The 19465-nt window shown below is 39.5% G+C and overlaps 1 protein-coding gene across 2 annotated transcripts in view; it reads left to right on the top strand.

Moving 5' to 3' along the window:
- CACNA2D3 (calcium voltage-gated channel auxiliary subunit alpha2delta 3) overlaps positions 1 to 19465 on the top strand; it is a 1103218-nt gene that overhangs the window by 929681 nt on the left and 154072 nt on the right. The gene's annotated exons all lie outside the window — the stretch shown is intronic.

The following is a 19465-nucleotide window of genomic DNA, read 5'->3' as shown; positions in this document are numbered from 1 at the left end:
CTGTTCCTACCAGGGATTTGAATCCCAATGAATAAGCTGCTCAGGGTTTGTAGACATTTGCTATTGGCTCATTAGAGTATTCAATGAATCTCTTGCTTTCTCCAGACATTTCCCAGGGATCTCTCTGCTTCAACAAAAGTTAACATTCTTGTGTTTATGGATCTCCATGGAATAAAGGATTGGTGGGCAATACTAGATGAAAAAGAGAGAGACAGAGAGTGGGGGGAGAGGGGAGGATAGGAAAAAGAATTAAAGAAAAAAAAATATTTCAATCTTTGAAATTAATTTAACTAAAAATTGTGCTTAAATGAACTGAAGTGATTGAATTTATATACATTGTTATTTTCAATAAAATATTATTTTTTAAAAGTACACAAAACCTAAAAAAACCCTAAAATCATTTTTTACCCTGCTAATTTTTTCATTTTTCTTCTTAATCTGGTGACGCTGACTTTGTTCATGAAAAAGCTGTTGAACTTTGTCCAATCAAAATTGATTTTTTAAAAATTTCTTGTGAGCTTATTTATTCTTTATTTGTTTATTTATTTTCCCCCATCAAAAATTCTAAAATTATAATTATGATGATGACTAAGATTTAAATCGTGATTCAAGGTTTGCAAATACTTTACAGGTCTTCTCTCAAATCATCCTCACAACAATCTTGTGAAGAATTTGCTATTAGTACAGTTATTTTACATATGAAGAAACCGAGGGTGAGATATTAAGTGATTTGCTGAGAACCACTTAGCTAATGTGTCCCAAGAAGAATGTGAATTCTGGTCTGACTGACTCCAAGCCCATCATAATATTGACTGTGCATATGCCTGTTGTTCTCATCTCATGTGTTTGTATATGAATGTGTATTTAGGGTTAAGGTGACATGTATGTGTGTGTATATGCATATGTGCATCTTGTGAAGAGTCATGCTTAAGTCTTCCACTCACTTGGACCTTTTTTGTAGTATATTGTATAAACTGCTGGTCTAATCCTAGTTGGTCCTAAACTTCTTACCTCCTTTGTATAGCACCTTCCCAGTCATCTCAGAGAGCCAGACTCAGAGACTTACAATCTGATTTTCTTTCTTCTTTCCCAAAGCTGAGTAGCTCTCATAATTTTAGTGAACTACCCTAATCTGTCCATTTTTCAGTCATGACAATCCACCAAAAAATATAATAATAACAATGTATAATAATCCTCCCTTTTGTGACTCCATTGAATTGTATAATTTTATCTTTCTTGAAGACAGCAATGATTTTCTTTTCTCCCTAGCCCCTAGCATAGGTCCTTACACATAGTAGGCCCTCAATGAATGCTTGATAAATTGTTTGAAATTTAATTGAATTTCCCAGTGAAAGAAATAGAATGGTGGGTAAATGGTGCAAAACTAATGGGTGTTAGGAAACACACTGTGCTGAGAACGTCTATTTCTTCTTTTTTTTCTTTTTCAAATTTATTTATTTATTTTCAATTTTCAACAACCACTTCCATAAGTTTTAAGTTTTCTCTCCCTACCTCCCCAAAACAGCACACAATCTTATATGGGCTCTACACATACATTCTTATTAAACACATTTTCACATCAGTCATATTGCATATAAGAATTAAAAGCAATGGGAGAAAGCATGAGAAAAACTAAACATAACCAAACATAACAAAAGAGAGAATAATCTTCTTCATTCTGCACTCTAACTCTGTAGTCGTTTCTGTGGATGAAGATGACATTCTACAGCATGAGTCCTTGGGAAATGTTTTAGGTCCTTGAAGTGCCATGAAGGGCTAAGACTATCAAAAACAGTCCTTGTACACTGTGGCTGTTACTGTGTATAATGTTCTGAATTTTGCTCACTTCACTCACCATCAGTTCATATAAATCTATCCAAGCATTTCTGAAGTCTGTGTGTATGTCATTTCTTATAGCAGAATAGTCTATTATATTTCCTCAATTTCCAGTTCTTGGCCACCACAAAAAGAGCTGCTATGAATATTTTTCTACATGTGGGTCCTTTCCCCATTTTTATGATCTCTTTGGGATACAGCCATAGAAGCAGCATTGCTGGGTCAAAGGGTATGGTCCTTTTTATAGACCTTTAGGCATAATTCCAAATTGCTCTCCTGAATGTTTGGATCATCTCACAGCTCCACCAACAATGAATTAGTGTTCCAACTCTCCCACATCTTCTCCAACATGTATCATTTTCCTGTTTTGTCATGTTAGCCAATCTGATAGGTGTGATATGGTACCTTAGAGGTGTTTTGATTTGCATCTCTTTAATCAATAGTGACTTAGAGGTTTTTTTTTCATATATATATATATGGCTGTAGATACTTGTAATTTCTTTGAAAACTGCCTATTCATATCATTTGATTGTTATCACCTGGGGAATGACTTGTATTCTTGTAAATTTGATTCGGTTCTCTACGTATTTTAGAAATGAGGCTTTTATCATGGACACTAGTTGTAAAAATTCTTTTCCATTTTTCTGCTTCGCTCCTAATCTTGGCTGCATTGGCTTTGTTTGTGCAAAACCTTTTCAATTTAATGTAATCAAAATGATCTATTTTGCATTTCTTAGTGTTCTCTATCTCTTGTTTGATCATAAATCCATCCATTCTCTATAAATCTAACAGATAAACTATTCCTTGCTCCCCTAATTTGTTCATAGCATCAACCTTTATTCCTAAATTGTGTACCCATTTGGACTTTATTTTGGTACACAGTGTCAGATGTTCATCTTTGTCCACTTTTTCCCATACTATTTTACAGTTTTCCCAGCAGTTTTTGTCAAATAGTAAGTTTTTATCGCAGAATCTGGCATCTTCAGGTTTATCAAACAGTAGATCGCTATAATCATTGACTACTGTGTCTTGTGTACCTAATCTATTCCACTGATCTACCCTTCTATTTCTTAGCCATTACCAAGTAGTTTTAATGATTGCTGTTTTATGATACAATTTAAGATCTGATATGGCTAAGCTACCTTCCCTAGCATTTATTTTCATCAGTTTCCAGGACATCTTGGACCTTTTGTTCTTCCAGATGAATTTTGATATTTTTTTCTAGCTCTGTGATATTTGTTGATAGTTTTATTGACATGGCACTGAATAAGTAAATTAATTTAGGCAGAATTGTTATTTTTATTATATTAGCTTAGCCTACCCATGAGCAAATGATGTTTTTTTCCAATTATTTTGATTTGGCTTTATTTGTGTGAGAAGTGTTTTGTAATTGTGCTCATATAGATCCTGGATTTATTTTGGCAGCTGGACTTCCAAATATTTTAAAATGTCTACAGTATCTTTAAATGAAATTTTCTTTCTGTCTCTTTCTGTTGGACTTTGTTAGGATCATCCATTTTTTTCTAGACATATTAATAAATGAAATGATAAAATGTAAAGAAGCCACATGGTTGCATCAGGAAGGGTACAGTGGGTCTGAGACATGACCCCACCACCAAGTTAAAGTAAAGGAAAGTGAGGAGTACATTCAGAAGCCATAAAGTAATGGGCAGACAGCTTGTGGATATGCCCTTTATACACTGCCTTCTGCCTCAAGCCTGACACTCTGACAGCAATTTCCACTCCCTTCAGCTTCTCACTTCTACTCCAGCCTTTTTGATTCATGTATGTAGAAGAATCCATGGTACTCACCTGGAACAGTTATTTGTTTTATTATATTTTTTTTCTGTTTTATTTCACTTGAATCTTAATGCCAGTCCTACTCTTCTTCAAGAAGATATCCATACTCTGAAGTTTCAATATTTTCAAAGCTCAACACTGAACAGATAACATAGAACTAGAAGAGAAGGTCCTGAAAGTAATGATGGCAAATTATATACTGAATAAGTGAACTGAAAATTATAAAAATAGAAAATGAATAAAAGGGAAGTTATTGACTTGGTTGCTGTCGTTTTGTTTCTCAGAGATAGAGAGCAGGGAATACAATTAGCTGAACAAAAATGGGTCAAGTGAAAGAGAGGTGGACTTGGTGATCTCTAATGTCACTTCCAGAATAAAGTATATGTTTATATGGGAACTAAAATTAGTTATTTAGATGTGAATCATCTGTGTAGAAATGCTGCTAACACATAGGGACAGAAAAGATCACTGAGGAAGATCACAGAGAGGCTAAAAGGCCAGAAATGAATGAATGAATGAATGAATGAATGAATGAAGAAATGAAGGAATGAAAAAGCATGTGCCAGATTCTACACTAATAGTTGAGGACAAAAAGAAGGGAAAAACTGCTCACAGGAACTCATAGTCTAAAAAGGGAAGGAGCATGCCATCAATTATATACAAACAAGATAGATAAGGGATGAATTGTAGGTAGTCAATTCAAGGAGCTTATATTTTAATAGAGAAAGGCAGTGTATACAAGAGAATGGTGTCCAGGAAGAAGTCTTCTGAAGAGGGAGATCAAAGAGATTGATGATTAGAGACCCTGAGAGTGTCCTTGTATCATTTTTTCTGGTCACCATGTGATCTCCTGCCCTATGCGAGTTCTCCATATAATAGTATTTTTGGCAAGCATACATTTTGCATTTGAACAACGTGCCCAGACCATTGGAGTTGCACTCTCTGAAGCATAGTTTGAATGCTTGCTAGTTCAGCTTGAGAAAGGACTTCAGTGTCTGGTATCTTATCCTGCCAGGTAATCCTCAGAATCTTCCTAAGACAGTTCAAATGGAAGCAATTCAGTTTCCTGGCATGGCACTGGTAGACTGTTCATGTTTCACAAGCATGTAGCAATGAGGTCAGCACAATGGCTCTGTAGACCTTCAGTTTGGTGGTCAGTCTAATACCTCTTCTCTCCCAAACTCTTCTTTGGAGCCTCCCAAACATTGAGATAGCTCTGACAATGCATGCATCAATCTCATTGCCAATGTGTGTATCCCTGAAAAGTACACTACCAAGGTAAGTGAATTCATCCACAGCATTCCAAACTTCTCCATTTGTTGTAACCAATGGTTCCATGTATGCATGGTATGGGGGTAGCTGATGGAGCACCTGTGTTTTCTTGGTGTTAATTATTAGGCCAAAATCACCACAGGCAGCAGAGAATTGATCCATACTTTGTTGCATCTCAGCTTCAGAGACTGCACTGAGTGCACAATCATCTGCAAACAGAAAATCATGCACCAACACTCCCTCCACTTTGGTCCTTGATTGTAGCATTTTCAAATTGAAGAACTTGCCATCAGTACGATAGCTGACCTTGATGCTGTGTTTATCCTCATAGAAAGCATTTGTCAATATGGCTGAAAACATCATGCTAAAAAGCATGGAAGCAAGCACACAGCCCTGTTTTACTCCATTGGTGACTAGGAAGACATGAGAGCATTGTCCATTATCCAGAACCTGGGCAAACATGCCATCATGAAATTGACATACAATATTGATGAACTTCTCTGGGCAGCCAGATTTTGACATAATTTTCCATAAGCCCTCACGACTAACAGTATCAAAGGCCTTGGTCAGATCCACAAACGTGTACAGCCCTCTGTTCTGCTCCTAGCATTTCTCTTGGAGTTGTCGGGCAGCAAATACCATATCAACTGTTCCTTAGCCCTTTCTGAAGCCACACTGGCTCTCAGGTAAATGACCATCTTCCAGGTGAAGGATCAGCCTATTAAGGAGGACTCTAGCAAGAATTTTGCCAAGAATGACTAAGAAAGAGATCCCCCTGTGATTGCCACAGGATAATCTTTTCCCTTTACCCTTATAGAGATAGACAATGGAGTCATTCCTGAACTCCTGGGGGATAACCTCCTCTTGCCATATAACTTGGAAAACTTCAGTTAGTTTTTGTGTGAGCAATGATCCCCCTACCTTGTAAATTTCAGCTAGAATAGAATCAGCACCAGGTGCTTTGACACATGAAAGGAGCCTTAAAACCTCTTCTTCAGTTGGAAGTTCAGCTAAGGACAGATTGACTTCAACCTGAGGTAAATGGCCAATGGCCTCTGCATTGATTGATGATGGTCTGTTAAGAACACTATGGAAGTGTTCAGTCCATCTCTCTAGGATCATGTCCTTATCATTAATCAATGTGGCTCCATCAGCACTGAGTAGTTGTGATGCACCATAAGTTTTTGGTCCCTAAATAGCTTTCAGGAAATCATAAAAGTGCTTTGGATTGTTACTATCAGCATAAAACTGAATTTCACCTGCCTTCTTACTGAGCCAGGAATCCTGCATCTCTCTAAGCTTTGCTTTATTTTTTCTTTTGATGGAATTAAATGCTGCCTTCTTAGAGGTGGATGAACAGTCCTGCTGGTAAATCCTGTGGAGTTCTTGTTTTTCATTTAGCAGCTTCTGAATTTCCTCATCACTTTCATCAAACCAGTCTCGGTGTTTACAAGTGTCCTGACCCGGATGAGCAAATGTAGTGTTGTACATCAAATCTCTGAGAGCCGCCCACTCCTTTTCTTCTTCACTTTTGCCAACTGTATGTTAGTTCAGTTTTCCCTCCAAGTCAGCAACAAACTGTTCACTCTCAGAGAAGAGCTCTAATTTGTTGACATTAATTCTTCTGGTTTTCATTTTGCCTGGGGCCAGTGCTTTTGATGAATGCAAATATTTAGCTTGAAAAGGATAAGTCTATGATTAGTCCAGCACTCTGCACCACACATTGCCTTTTTGCTCTCACATCTTGTCTGTCTCTTCTCCTTACAATCACATAGTCTATTAGATGCCAATGTTTGCTGCGAGGGTGCATCCATGAAGTTTTATTACATTTAGGCAAATGGAAGACAGTGTTGCTGATGAGAAGGTTATGGGATGTGCAAGTCTTCAGCAGTAAATGATCATTGCTGTTGTTGTTTCCAATTCCGTTCCTCCCTAAGACTCCTTGCCAAGTCTAGTAGTCTGAGCCCATTCTACCATTAAAGTCACCCAGAATCATAAACTTGTCCTCTTTTGACACATTGACGATAAAAGTCTCTAGATCCTCATAAAATTTTTCTTTGACTTCATCAGGGTTTCTCATGGTAGGAGCATAGGCATTGATGATGGTGGCATGACATTTTCCCATGAGTGGCAATTTCATTGTCATGAGCCTGTCATTCACTCCTTTTGGTAGGCATACCAGCTTGCTGATTAGATTAGTTTTGATTGCAAAACCAATGCCAGCTTTATGGTGCTCTCCTTCATTGTTTCCACTCTGGAAAAAGATGTATGCAGCTCCAACTTCAGTAAGCTGGCCTTCATTTGCCAACCTTGTTTCACTCAGGGATGCTATTTGAATGTGATACCTATTGAGTTCTCTTGCAACAAGAACAGTTCTTCTTTCAGGTCTTCTGGATTTTGTGTTGTCTATTAATGTGCCCATGTTCCATGTGCCAGTGGTGAGTGGAATCATCTTTGCAGATGTTTTCAAGTATTTTGTACATTTTTTTGTGTTTCAGTCACATAGTGGTATTTCCTGCTGGCCATGGTAATCAGGTAATCTGCTTTTGGGTAAGCAGACAATGTTTAGGGCACCTTTTCTAGCCCCCTTCCTCACCCCAGGAGGTGAGCAGTGTGATCCTTAAAAGGTTGTTCAGATACCCAGATGGCTGCCAAGTCCCACTGTTGCTTCCAGTGAGAAATGACCCTAGGGCCTGGGCCTCCTCTGTGCAGGGTTGTGATTACAGCTCCCAGTGTATGCATATCTGCTGCTTCATCATTTGCTTGTCATCACAGGGCTTTGAGGCATAATAGTGAAATGGTATTGCATTTTGATTCATGCATAAATTGGATTTTAGTGAGGTAGAGTTTCACAAAGTTGTCAGACTCTCTTCTCCAGAGTCATCATAGTCCAGTGGCAGGACAGAATCAAGATGGTTGACTCAGGATGCAGTGGATGACCTTGGAATCTTCACTGTTTAACCAAGCTGTAAGTGCTACACACTGCCTGCTTCATCTGCCTTCATGGCTGTTGGAACAAATTGTTCTCATCCACCCATTCCACCAGTGGAAGTCTTCACATGCTTGGGGTAGACCCCCCTCAACTCATCAATGGGCTTGAGAACCCTTGGTTACCCTCAACCTGGTTTGGCCCATCTGCCAAAACGGTTTACCAGGATGTGGCCACTGTGCGTGCTGCAGTTTTGTGAATCCACAGATGAGAGTTAAGTGGAACAGGTGGACACCAAAGGTGGAAAGAGCCCCAAAAAGGGCTCGGCAGCCATTACACCAAAGGTAGTTGTCCTCCCTGAACACACCCTACACCCCTGATTTACACAATTGATTGACATGCAATTACTTTGAATGGTAATTTTAATTTAATTCTGTTCTCTGAGCTAGTTTGGAAAGTATGTATATAAGGGGAAGGATCCACATACTAGTCATAACAAGAAAATGTGTTAGCAAGTATCATGATAGGAATAAGATTGGGTAAGATGATTTAAAATGCTCAGCAATTAGTCCCTTATTTAGTCATTGGTTATTTTTTTATTATGTAAATTATTTTGAGATAGTTTGTAAATGAAAGAAGAAAGTGGACAACAAATAGATGTCAAATGATACAGATCTTGCCATGTTCTACTATCCCTAGCAGTAAAAGCAGAACTACCATATATTATCTCTAACAATAGACTCTCCAACAAATTGAGAAAGGGATTTTCAAAGGGACTTTAAGATGAAGTCAATGAGAGCAGATAAGCCTTATTAATTTTTGCTTTGAATTTACTTACGACATAATACCATAATAAAGTGACTCCACCAATACACATTGGCATTTTTTTGGCAACTAATAGTTTTTAGAGGTTGTTTGGAATGCAGTCTATGGCAGAGAAGGTACATGAATTCAGGTCTTCCTGACTATGAAGTTAATACTCTGTCCATTATACCATGGTGGGCTCTCTAAGCAATACATAAGAAATCCATCCAAAGGTAAAGCAACTAAAGACCTAAATAAAAACATTCAGGGACTGATTCTCAACATATTTTAAAGAGGGAAAAGAAGAAAAAGAATGACAAAGGTCAGAAATTCATCTTAACTTGACCACAAATGGATACAGAAGGTATTAAGACCATTGACCTGTTTACCTCCTTTTCTTTTCTATAGATTTTTTGTGACAGTGGCTTATGCATGTATAAGTGTTTTCAGTGAAAAAATGAGAACAACCAAATGATTTTTCTAGAGCAGGCCCATCCTTGCAGCTCCACAGTTGATTGAGAAGTGTGGAAAATATCAGCTTTGACTCTGTGTATTGATTTTTAAGAAAGCCTTCAATTGTGGGGAACAGATTACAGCCTTCAAGTCTTTCACCATTAGCAACCCTAGCAGGTGGGAGTCTGGGGGAGTAAATTAATCCACAGCAAACAGTGTAAATCAGGGGAGGAGAAAACAAGATTGCATAGAATTTGACTTGAGATCCAGCTCAGCCAGACTGTCCTGAGAATGAGTCACAGATCTTGAGAACCACAGAGGCACCTGGGGGATATTCCATCACCCAGGTGTGGGCCCAGCATGCAGGAGATGGGAGAGGAAAACAGGTTGATTGAGTCCAGTGCTCCATCATAGCCAGGTGTAGATGAAGCTGATTGAACACTAGACAGACTGGGGGTTGGAGGTCCCTTGGTTTCTAGTCTCTCCCCACTCTTATCCATTCTCCACAAAGCTGCCAAAGCCGAAGTCTGAGTATGAGTTCTTCTATTCAATCAATTGGACAGCCTTCCTATTAGGGCTAGGATAAAATATAATATTAATTCCTCTCTTTAGCTTTTAAAGCCCTGTCTGTATTGGCCTCACATCATCTTTCCAACCTTAGTAGGCTTGATTTCCCATCCTATATTCTGTGATCCAGTCAAACTGACCTTCTCTCCATTTCTCACAAATGACAGCCCATCATCATTTTTGGACTTTTGTGCATTCCTGGCATGTGGCTGACCTACATGAAAGGATGGGCTTACTCCTTACCCCTGTCTCATAGTGTCCCTCCCTTCTTTTAAGATGAGATTATCTTCTGTATAAAACCTTTCCTGATTCCTCCAACCATCATTCTCCTCCTTTCTAAACTACTTTGTATTTAGCTACTTTGAATATATTTATTTTATTTTTTATTTATGCTGGTTATTTTACATCTATTTCTTGTTTCTACCCCTAGAATGAATATGAACTCCTGGTAAGTAGGAAATATTTCATTATTTATATCTGTATTCCCCAGTGACTACTACAGTGCTTTGACACGTAGTAGGTGTTAAATAGTTATTTTTTGATTAATTGATTCACAAACATAATTAATCTTGGCATCTCAGGTATCTAATCTGGTCTACCATCTTATAGAATTTGTTTTCTCTGTCTCCCCAAGGGGTTTGCTTATACACTAGACACAGAGAGTACTGGTGCATGTGTCTATGTGAAAATTGTCATCTCCATGGGGGTTGCCATAGGCCATGACTATGGAAGAGGATGGACCATAGATTTGGGGCATCATTGTTGCCAAAAGACAAGTCCCTGAAATATGAGACTTCTCGAATATCCAGATATCTTGAAGATATTTTGAATAGCATTCATTTGGTGTGTTCCTTTCTTCGTGAGTGACTTACTCTGAGCCATAAATTTTACATTATATGTGTGTGTGTGTGTGTGTGTGTGTGTGTGTGTGTGTGTGTGTATGATAGGACTTGAATCCCTTCTTCTTGACCTTGAGCCATAAATTTTACATTTTATGTATAGATAGATAGATAGGTAGATAGATAGATAGATAGATAGATAGATAGATAGATAGATAGACAGATAGATAGATAATCTATATATGATAGGACTTGAATCCTTTCTTGACCTTGAAGCCAGCTTTATATCTACTCCATCATAGGACAGAGCACAAATGAAAGGCCATGACTAAAGAAAGAGATAACTTTGTGCCAAGACTTACTGAGAATCAACATCAAGTAAAATGTGAAAACAGGGATATGAAGATTTGTGAGAGGTCACACCAGTGTCATGGAAGCCATTTGTCATCAGCTTTGAATGAAAGAAGAATGCTCTATCAAGGAAAAGATTCTCCTCATCCTCCCTTTCACTGGTGACCTCATGCAAATTCATAAAATGTAATGCCCTCAAGAACTCCAACTATTTGAGTTTTCTATTGTATCCTCAGCACTTAGCATAGTTCCTGGCACATAAAAAGAAAGTACTTTGTAAGTGTTTGTTGATTAATTAGTATGAACTTTATATAGCGCCAAGGACCACAAAGGTTTCCTCTGTGAATATATATGGCAATGCAAAAATCTCATTCTAACTAGTCACATTGAATAAAAAAGCACAAAAAAAGTGGATGAGAAATATGTATTAGTTATATTATAACACCTGTTTGACAAGAAGCCATCCTTTGGTACTTACTCATTGGATGGACATATGGCATAAAACTAATGATCTGGGCCTAGAATTGATTAGAAGGAAATATTTTCCTTAAATTGTACTTGGGAAATTATACAGAGCTTTCAATGATTTCTAACTGAAAAAGGTCCATCTTTTTATCATCAGTATTTTCCAGGTGATGGCATATGGTATGGACCACGATACAGCCTGATTTCAGGAGAATAGTATTATAGTTAGTGAGGCATAGTTGGTCAAGCATCAGCTCAGAGTTAGGAAGACCTGGTTTCACATTCCATTTCTTACACATCCTGCCTATGTCACTATGCATACTTCACTTAACCTCTCAGTGCTCTCAGGCAACAATCAAAGACTACAGGTTGCATAGATAGTTCCAGCCTCCATAGGTAGGAGAGGTGCCTCATTGGAAGATCCCTGTGTTGCTTATAAAATTACAAGTCTGGAAAAGAAAAAAAACAGATAGAGTTGAAGGGCCATTGTGTGAAAGTAGATTATTTGATGTCAATGATACCAATTATTTGATACCAATGATACCAATGATACCAATGATACCAGTAGATTATTTGGTACCATGGTGATGGCTTGCCTCAAAGAAGATGAGGAAAAGACATCATTAATGAGGCTGATGGTTGGAAAAAGACATTGGCCAAGTGACCCAGTCCAAAGTTTAATATCAGTGATAGTGCTATAGGTGTCTTGATCATGCAGTGCAATATGGGAATTGTACAGTGTAGATAAGACAGGCTGGCATCAGAAAATTGGTAGAGAGGACCATGAAACTTGGAACCAGAGCAGAGTTAGCTTCAAATACCCACTTCATATTGACTAGCTAGATAACCATGGGAAAGTCAATGAAGCACTCTGAGTCTCAATCTGTTCTTCTGTAAAATGAAGAGCAAAACTGTAATACCTACCTTATAGTATGGGATTATGTCAAATGAGAAAATATAGGGAAGTTTGTGTGTTTAATACCATAAACACTATGTCTAAGCATTCACACTAATAACCATTTATTAAATGTCTCATGTATAAGAGAAAAGCAAAGTGAGTTGGTGGTTAGGGTGCTGGACTTGTAGTCAAGAAGACCTGGGTTCAAGGCCTACCTCTGATGGTCACTGCTAGATTTGTAAGTAGGGACAAGTCATAGACTTTTATTTTGCAACTGGATTCTGGTGGCTCTGGAGGAGAGTGAGTCTGACAATTTTATACAGCTCTGCATCAATGAAATACAATTCATATACAAGTTAAAATATCACCTTATGATGTCACCAGTACCCTATGCAAACGAAAGCAAAACAGAATCAACAACAAAGGATTGTTGTGTTCATCCTTCATTGCTGAAGAAGACCGTGCCATCAGAGAAATGATGACATGACTTGTACATGACTTTGTTTTGAATGAGGGAGGGCAGGTCACTAACCTCACTTCTTCTTCAGAGCCATCTGAATCAAGTGACCAGATATTCATCAGGATGACTGGAGATGATCCATTATGCAATGGGAGACCTTGACCCTTTTAGGCCAAGGTCTGTTCAGGTACTCACTTAGGGTGAGGTAACACCCATTCAGTGAATAGACGTGATTAAGAAGTAGCCAGGGGATGGTCCCTTTAAGGAGGCAAAGAAAAATAAATACATCAGGCTGGGAGGGAAACAGCAACAGTTACTATTGATAATCACTCTTAAGCCAGGAGGGTCCAGAAGAGAGGCCTTAGGCAGAGGTCTAGTGTTGTCCAATGTATGAGCTTCAGAGTGCAGTAGGTTTAAGGTTTGGGGAAAGGAGAGGAGAGGAGGTCTTCTTTGGCCACAAAAGATAAACACAACAATCTGTGAGTAGAAGCAACTCCCAGAATGGGGACCCAGCTAGTCCTTCTCTCCTGTCTATCTCCCCCTGTCCTTCCTTCTCTCCAAAGGAAGGTAAATTTGGATGGTCAGAAGATGCCCAGTTAACTTTGGCTTTACTGGTTAGATTCCTTTCCTCTGTATATCAGAGACAGAGCTTGAACCCATTTCTCCTCTCCTCTCCTCTTCTCTCTTCTCCTCTCCTCAACAACAACAAGGCTACAAGTTATAGATAGATTTTTAAGATGCATTAGTGTAGGGATCATTCATGCTGTTTGTTTTCAAACTGTTGGGCAAAATGTTCCTTGAAAGATTCTTGACATGGGCATATGGCTTTATGTTACGGTAGACTAAAGGAAACATAGGCCCTGTCCTCAGGGATGTAAGTAGAGTAGAACACCTATAGTAGAGAGAGATAGGTGATTATAGTGGTTAAAGTAAGTCAGGAAGACCTGGATTCATATTCTGCCTCAGATACTTACCAGTTGTGTGACCCTGGGAAAGTCACCTAGCTCCTGTCTCCCTCTGTTTCCTCAAATGTGAAATGGGAATACTAATGGCACCTATATTCTGAGATTATTGTGAGGATCAAATGAGATAATATTTGTAAGGCACATTGCATTCCTTAAGCACTTTCTAAATGGTAGCTGTCATTATTAGTGGAATCCTAGATATTCTAATTTCCTTGATTTTTCTGGGAAGCAAAATGAAGACTTCTTCCATCTGTTGAAAATTTTTGGGAAAAAAAGATAAGGTTTACACGGAATGACAAGGTATGACAGTGACTTGGAGCTTATGTCAGAGAGGGGAATCATCTTACCCAGATAATAATTTATGACAGTCAGGGGCTTATTAGCTATGGAAAGGACTTATAAAGAGATCTCATCATTGAGTCTGATGAAGGAAGCTGGGTAGGTAGGCTTGGAAATGGGCTGTCAACTTTTATTCTCCTTTTCCCCAGTATACTCTTTTGGCCTGGTAAGGATAAGGTCCAGGGGAGGCTTCATTCCTATTGACATTTTGTAAGTTCCTTCTCTTGTCTATAAGGGAAGAAGTGAGGACCACAGTTTCTGCCCCTGGAGCAGTGTTCCCAATACCTTATGCATCATTGGTGATATGCTCTTATCCTGGATTCATCATAACCTTTGAATCAGCAGTGAATGACTCACCCTAGCACCCACTGGGCTCATTGACCTTATTTCAATGTTGACAGACTTAACCATGATGGTCATTGCTTCTACCAGCACCCTCTTACTGGTTCACTGCTCTTGAGTCATCTCGCTTTCCACTAGTGGGACATGGGCCTAATTTTCTTTCATTTGTTTAATTATTTCAAACATCTTTTTACTTATTCCAGTGTCTACCTTAGGTGTAGTCTAACTGAAACTTGTGTGGGATTCTCTAAGATGACTGTGACTTACTTGGGTTCCTTGGATACAAAAGTAGATAGTTTTTAGTACTTGGAAACCTTAAAATATGTTTTCTTGCATGAGACTCCATGTAGTGGTTCATTTCCATTCAATTTCACAAGCCAAGGTCTATGCAGCAGAATGGGATAAGAGCTGGCTTAAGAGTGAAGAAGAAATGGGTTCAAGCTCTGGATCTGATATACAGTGACTGTGTGACCCTGGCAAAGTCACTCACCCTCTTGGTATCTCAGGCTACTTTCTAAGAAGATACACAGCAAAGCATGTCCCAATTTGCCTTGATTGAGGGAATCCCCTAACCCGATGAAAGCAGATTTCTTATAAAAAATAATTGCTCCATGCACTGGGGATACAAATATTAAAATGACAGGGTTCATCCCCTCCCAAAACTTAAATGATGTTTTAGACCTAACATAAAATCCCCAATACTTAAGTTATTTTACATAATGCTGCATCAAGTCAGTCAGACCTCTTTCCAGTCTGGCAACAAGAGATGATCATTTGTACACGTTCATTTCCTTTAGTTAATGATGACAGAGGGACACAAATTTGCCTCATATGCAATGTATGAGAGATATTAGTGTAGAGAAGACTTCTGCATTCTTTCCCCTTTCTACATGCCCCCTCCCCCCAACTTGATTCTTAGCCCTCTAGATCTGGGGCAGATCTGAGGCTCTAAAAGGATTATAATAGAGACAAAGGAAGGAGTTTGTCAGGCCCCAAACAAATATGAAACCTTTGAGGAAAAACACCAGGATCTCTCAGAAGCAAAATTCCTTTTATTCAGAAAAACTCCCTCATGAGACAGCAGGTGAGACCCCCTCTACCTTCATAGCTCAGGACAAGGAAGAGCACATCCACCATGGGCAAAGGTCTGACTCATCCTTATGACTTTTTTTCTAAAGATTCATCAAATCTCACCAACCCTACATTTTCTTTGGTGCAGAAAGAAAAATGAAAACAATGAACAACATCTGCAAAAAGATGGAATTTCCCTTCCAGAAAAGATGTTGGCTGGTCAAGCAATATCCAGCCGCAAAATTGCTATAGGTGATGTTCCATGGTGGGCAAGGGACACTTAGTACTAGAGACAAGGATGATGCCACGGACATGCATTGGCTCTTATGATCACAGACATGTCACATAATCATTCATGGTGTTAATCCATGCTAGTGTACCACAGGAAGGTGTTTCCATGCCAGGAGCTCTTGAGATCCAGACCTTATACTTGCAAAGTAGGTAGAAAGATAGATAGGTAGAAAGATAGACAGATAGATAGATGATAGATAGATAGATAGATAGATAGATAGATAGATAGATAGATAGATAGATAAAGAAACAAGCAAATAAGTAAGTGATAGATAATAATGGCTACAGAAATACATCAAAAGTACTTTCTGTTCATAGAAAAAAAAACTATCCCGCTAGGAAAAAAAAAAGATGAGTTTAGTCTAATGACTGCCACTGTACAGATCAACCTAATGGCCAAACATGATTCTCAGTGCATGTATGCTATTTGGGGAACCTACATGCTCCTGCTCATGCTTGGAGAGCGATCTGACAAATCCTTTCCTTTCAACAGGATGATAAGGTATTAAGTATCAAGGGGCTGAACCTGACTCACGAGGCAAGAATGTCTCTGCCCACTAGGTCACTCTGTGGAGGGTCTTGCCTTCCATGTTGGTTCCCTCTCTGGGGGAAGGAAGTGGACTGATGTTGCCTCTTAGTGTTTGTTTGTTTAAGAGGAACTAAAAGTCAGGGATGAAGCAGATCCTCAGGCTCCATCCCATGTGGATGGCTGATACATTCGGCCTCCATTAAAAGCCAGCATTTCAGCTGTCGGGGAAAGGTTAATGATAATTGACATGAAACGCATGTCGCCAGCTTCCTTGCATAATTGGATATTTATTCCCACAGCTAAGTAAACAGGCAGTTCCAAATTGCGTGTTTCTCTCTAATTGGGATTAATTTTATGTGTCTTTGCTAGGAAATATCCATTCAATCATGGACCGCCAAATATTGATGGAGCATCCATCTAGTGCTTGTGGAGCACTGTGGTGTAAGAGTTAGAGCACAAGACGTTCAGTCAGAAACTCACAGGATCTAAGGACCATGGTCTCCCTACTAGACCATGGACCAGGGACTTAGGGTACCCACTCCTCTATCCTCTGTCCTTAGGGTACCCACTCCTCTGTCCTCTGTCCTTAGGGTACCCACTCCTCTGTCCTCTGTCCTTAGGGTACCCACTCCTCTGTCCTCTGTCCTTAGGGTACCCACTCCTCTGTCCTCTGTCCTTAGGGTACCCACTCCTCTATCCTCTGTCCTTAGGGCACCCACTCCTCTATCCTCTGTCCTTAGGGCACCCACTCCTCTATCCTCTGTCCTTAGGGTACCCACTCCTCTATCCTCTGTCCTTAGGGTACCCACTCTTCTGTCCTCTGTACCTGGCCACATAGCTGTGTGCTGTGTTCATTGCTCTGGGATGCTCACTAGGTGGAATTGACTCCTCAGTCCTCGACTAATTACCTTCATCTCAACTTCCCTCAGAGGAATGTTGCTAATTACAACAAAGTGACTTTAGGTTCTGCTCTAGGGATCCCCTCTAAAGGGATGCAATTTAAATGAAAATATCCAATATACAATCTGAATCAAGGATGGAACAGGGTATTTATGGCTGTCTAGCAAAGGGAATGCTAAACACTAAAGAATTAGAGAAGAATTGGAACAGAATCCAATAGCCTCCCATTAAAGTACAATCAATTGGGAGGCTCATCGTCCAGTTTCATTAGGATGTGAGTGGTTTCTCAAAGTCTTCTTTTTATCCATTTCACCTTTCTCCTCTGTTGGACACAGCCCAATCAAAGAAACATGACCTTCCTGTTGAGTGATGGTGAATTATCCTTTGGCTGGCACCCAGTCCTGCTACTTCTGATCCAACCATCCCCACTCTGTGTCTATTGGACACAGCAGTCACTACCTTATTGGTGAGCTTCTGAAAACTTCTGAAACTCACAGGTCATCCATTCTGGGGTTGTCTCTCAGGAGGGAACATACACACACACACACACACACACACACACACACACACAAACACATACACACACTAAGCAAGAGAGGTAACCTCACCCCAGATTTGATGAGGTATGTAGAACACAAACTTGCTACTGTAAGGGTCTAGGTGTGGGTTAAGGGTTCCTCATTCTTCCACTTACCTTGCCATCCCAGTATCAACTATAAATCATCTTTAATATTTTAAAGGCAAAGAAGAATCTTTCTGAGGAACAGGTTGTTGTTTCAGTTGGCTGTCAGTCATGTCCAATTCTTAATGACCCCAGTTGTGTTTTTCTTGGACTGGTCTTTCTTCTCCTTCACCAGTTCATTTTACAGATGAGAAAGCTGAGGAAAACAAGATTAAGTGACTTTTCCAGGCTCACACAGCCACTTAAGTGTCTGAGGCCAAATTGGAACTCGTGAAGATGAGTCTTCCTGACTCTAGACCCATCACTGTATGCACTATGGTGCATCTGGAAGGGTCCTTGGAAACCATCTGGTCCAATTCCCCACCCACCTTTCCCACCCTGTTAGAGATGAGAAAAATGAGGTTCAGAAGGATTAAGTGACTTACTCAAAGTCATTCAGGCAGTAAGTGTCAGAGTTAGGGTTTTAAGTCAGAAACGAAGCAAACATAAACCACACCTATTATCTGCCTTCTAGAAGTGGTTTGTTTGTCTTCTGAACTATCTTAAGTGAATGAGAGTCTGGGAGGGTCCTAAAAGTATTCAGATGAAGTCTGCTCTCCCATTATAGCAAGGAGAACTGCAGCTTTGGTTCAGAGACCAGAGGGCTCACTCCTAGCAGATAAACTAGCAGAGCAGCCCTCCTCTATGACGTGCTGGTCTGGGAGTCAGCCATGGTGCTTACCCCTGGCCTACCTTCCAATGCTAGTGTAGGACTCATCCCAACTACTTGCAGTGTCAGGATTAGAGCAAAGAGAAGGTACTATTTCCAATGCATTCCTAGCCCAGACCTCTAACACTGCTCAGTTGTGTCCATAGTCCATCTACGGAGATAAAGATCAAATGCATTTCAGATAAGTATGATTAAAGGTAATTAGTGAGCTCATTTTGCTGTTACAGTAAATAGAAACAGATGTTCTTCAACATTAAACTAATGATAGAAACAAAAGAATCAAGAAAAATGGGAACTGGGGAGGGTGAGCCAAGCTCTCCTATTTACATGTTGTTTTATTTAGATCTTGTGATTGGCCACTTTTGTGCCTGCCCCAAGAATATAAATTGAATCAATTTCATGTTGGTCTTTTTTTTTTATTGTTTATTCATGTTACGCCATCAAACAAGCATCTTTGTGGGGTTCTTTCTGGATTCTTGTTCCCTTTGGTAGTTCCGTTATGCTGTGGTATTCCCATTTCTGTTGTGGATTAGATTTTTTTAATTGTATTTTTAGATTATAGTTTCAGGCACATTTCTCGTAATGCAAAAGCTATTTTGCATTTGGATTTTTTTTTTTTTTTTATGTAGGGCTTGGGCTCTGTTGGCTATTTGATAGTTTTACGGCTTCCATGTTTTCAGGGAAATGCAGTTCTCTCAACACGCCTTCAATGAGAGCACAGCACTGGCACGTCCCCACATCAGGAATCTCTTTGGTTATTCAAGTCTGCTTCTCTTGCAGATAATATTCTGCCCTGCCCTGTCCCACCCCAATCCCCCAGCTCTTCAAAGACCACTTCTTAAGCAAAGGTGTTCATGGGAAACTTATCTTGCTTAGAACCACCTAGAAGGTGTCTTCATCTAGAGACCTGTTGGCAAAAAGAAACAAAACTGGCTGAATTTGATAAAAGACCCAATGAATAAA

Source organism: Notamacropus eugenii, chromosome 3 (assembly GCF_028372415.1).
Source record: "Notamacropus eugenii isolate mMacEug1 chromosome 3, mMacEug1.pri_v2, whole genome shotgun sequence".
NCBI lineage: Eukaryota > Metazoa > Chordata > Mammalia > Diprotodontia > Macropodidae > Notamacropus > Notamacropus eugenii.
The sequence above is the reverse complement of the archived record's forward strand: the minus strand, read 5'-3'. Positions and strand labels throughout refer to the sequence as shown.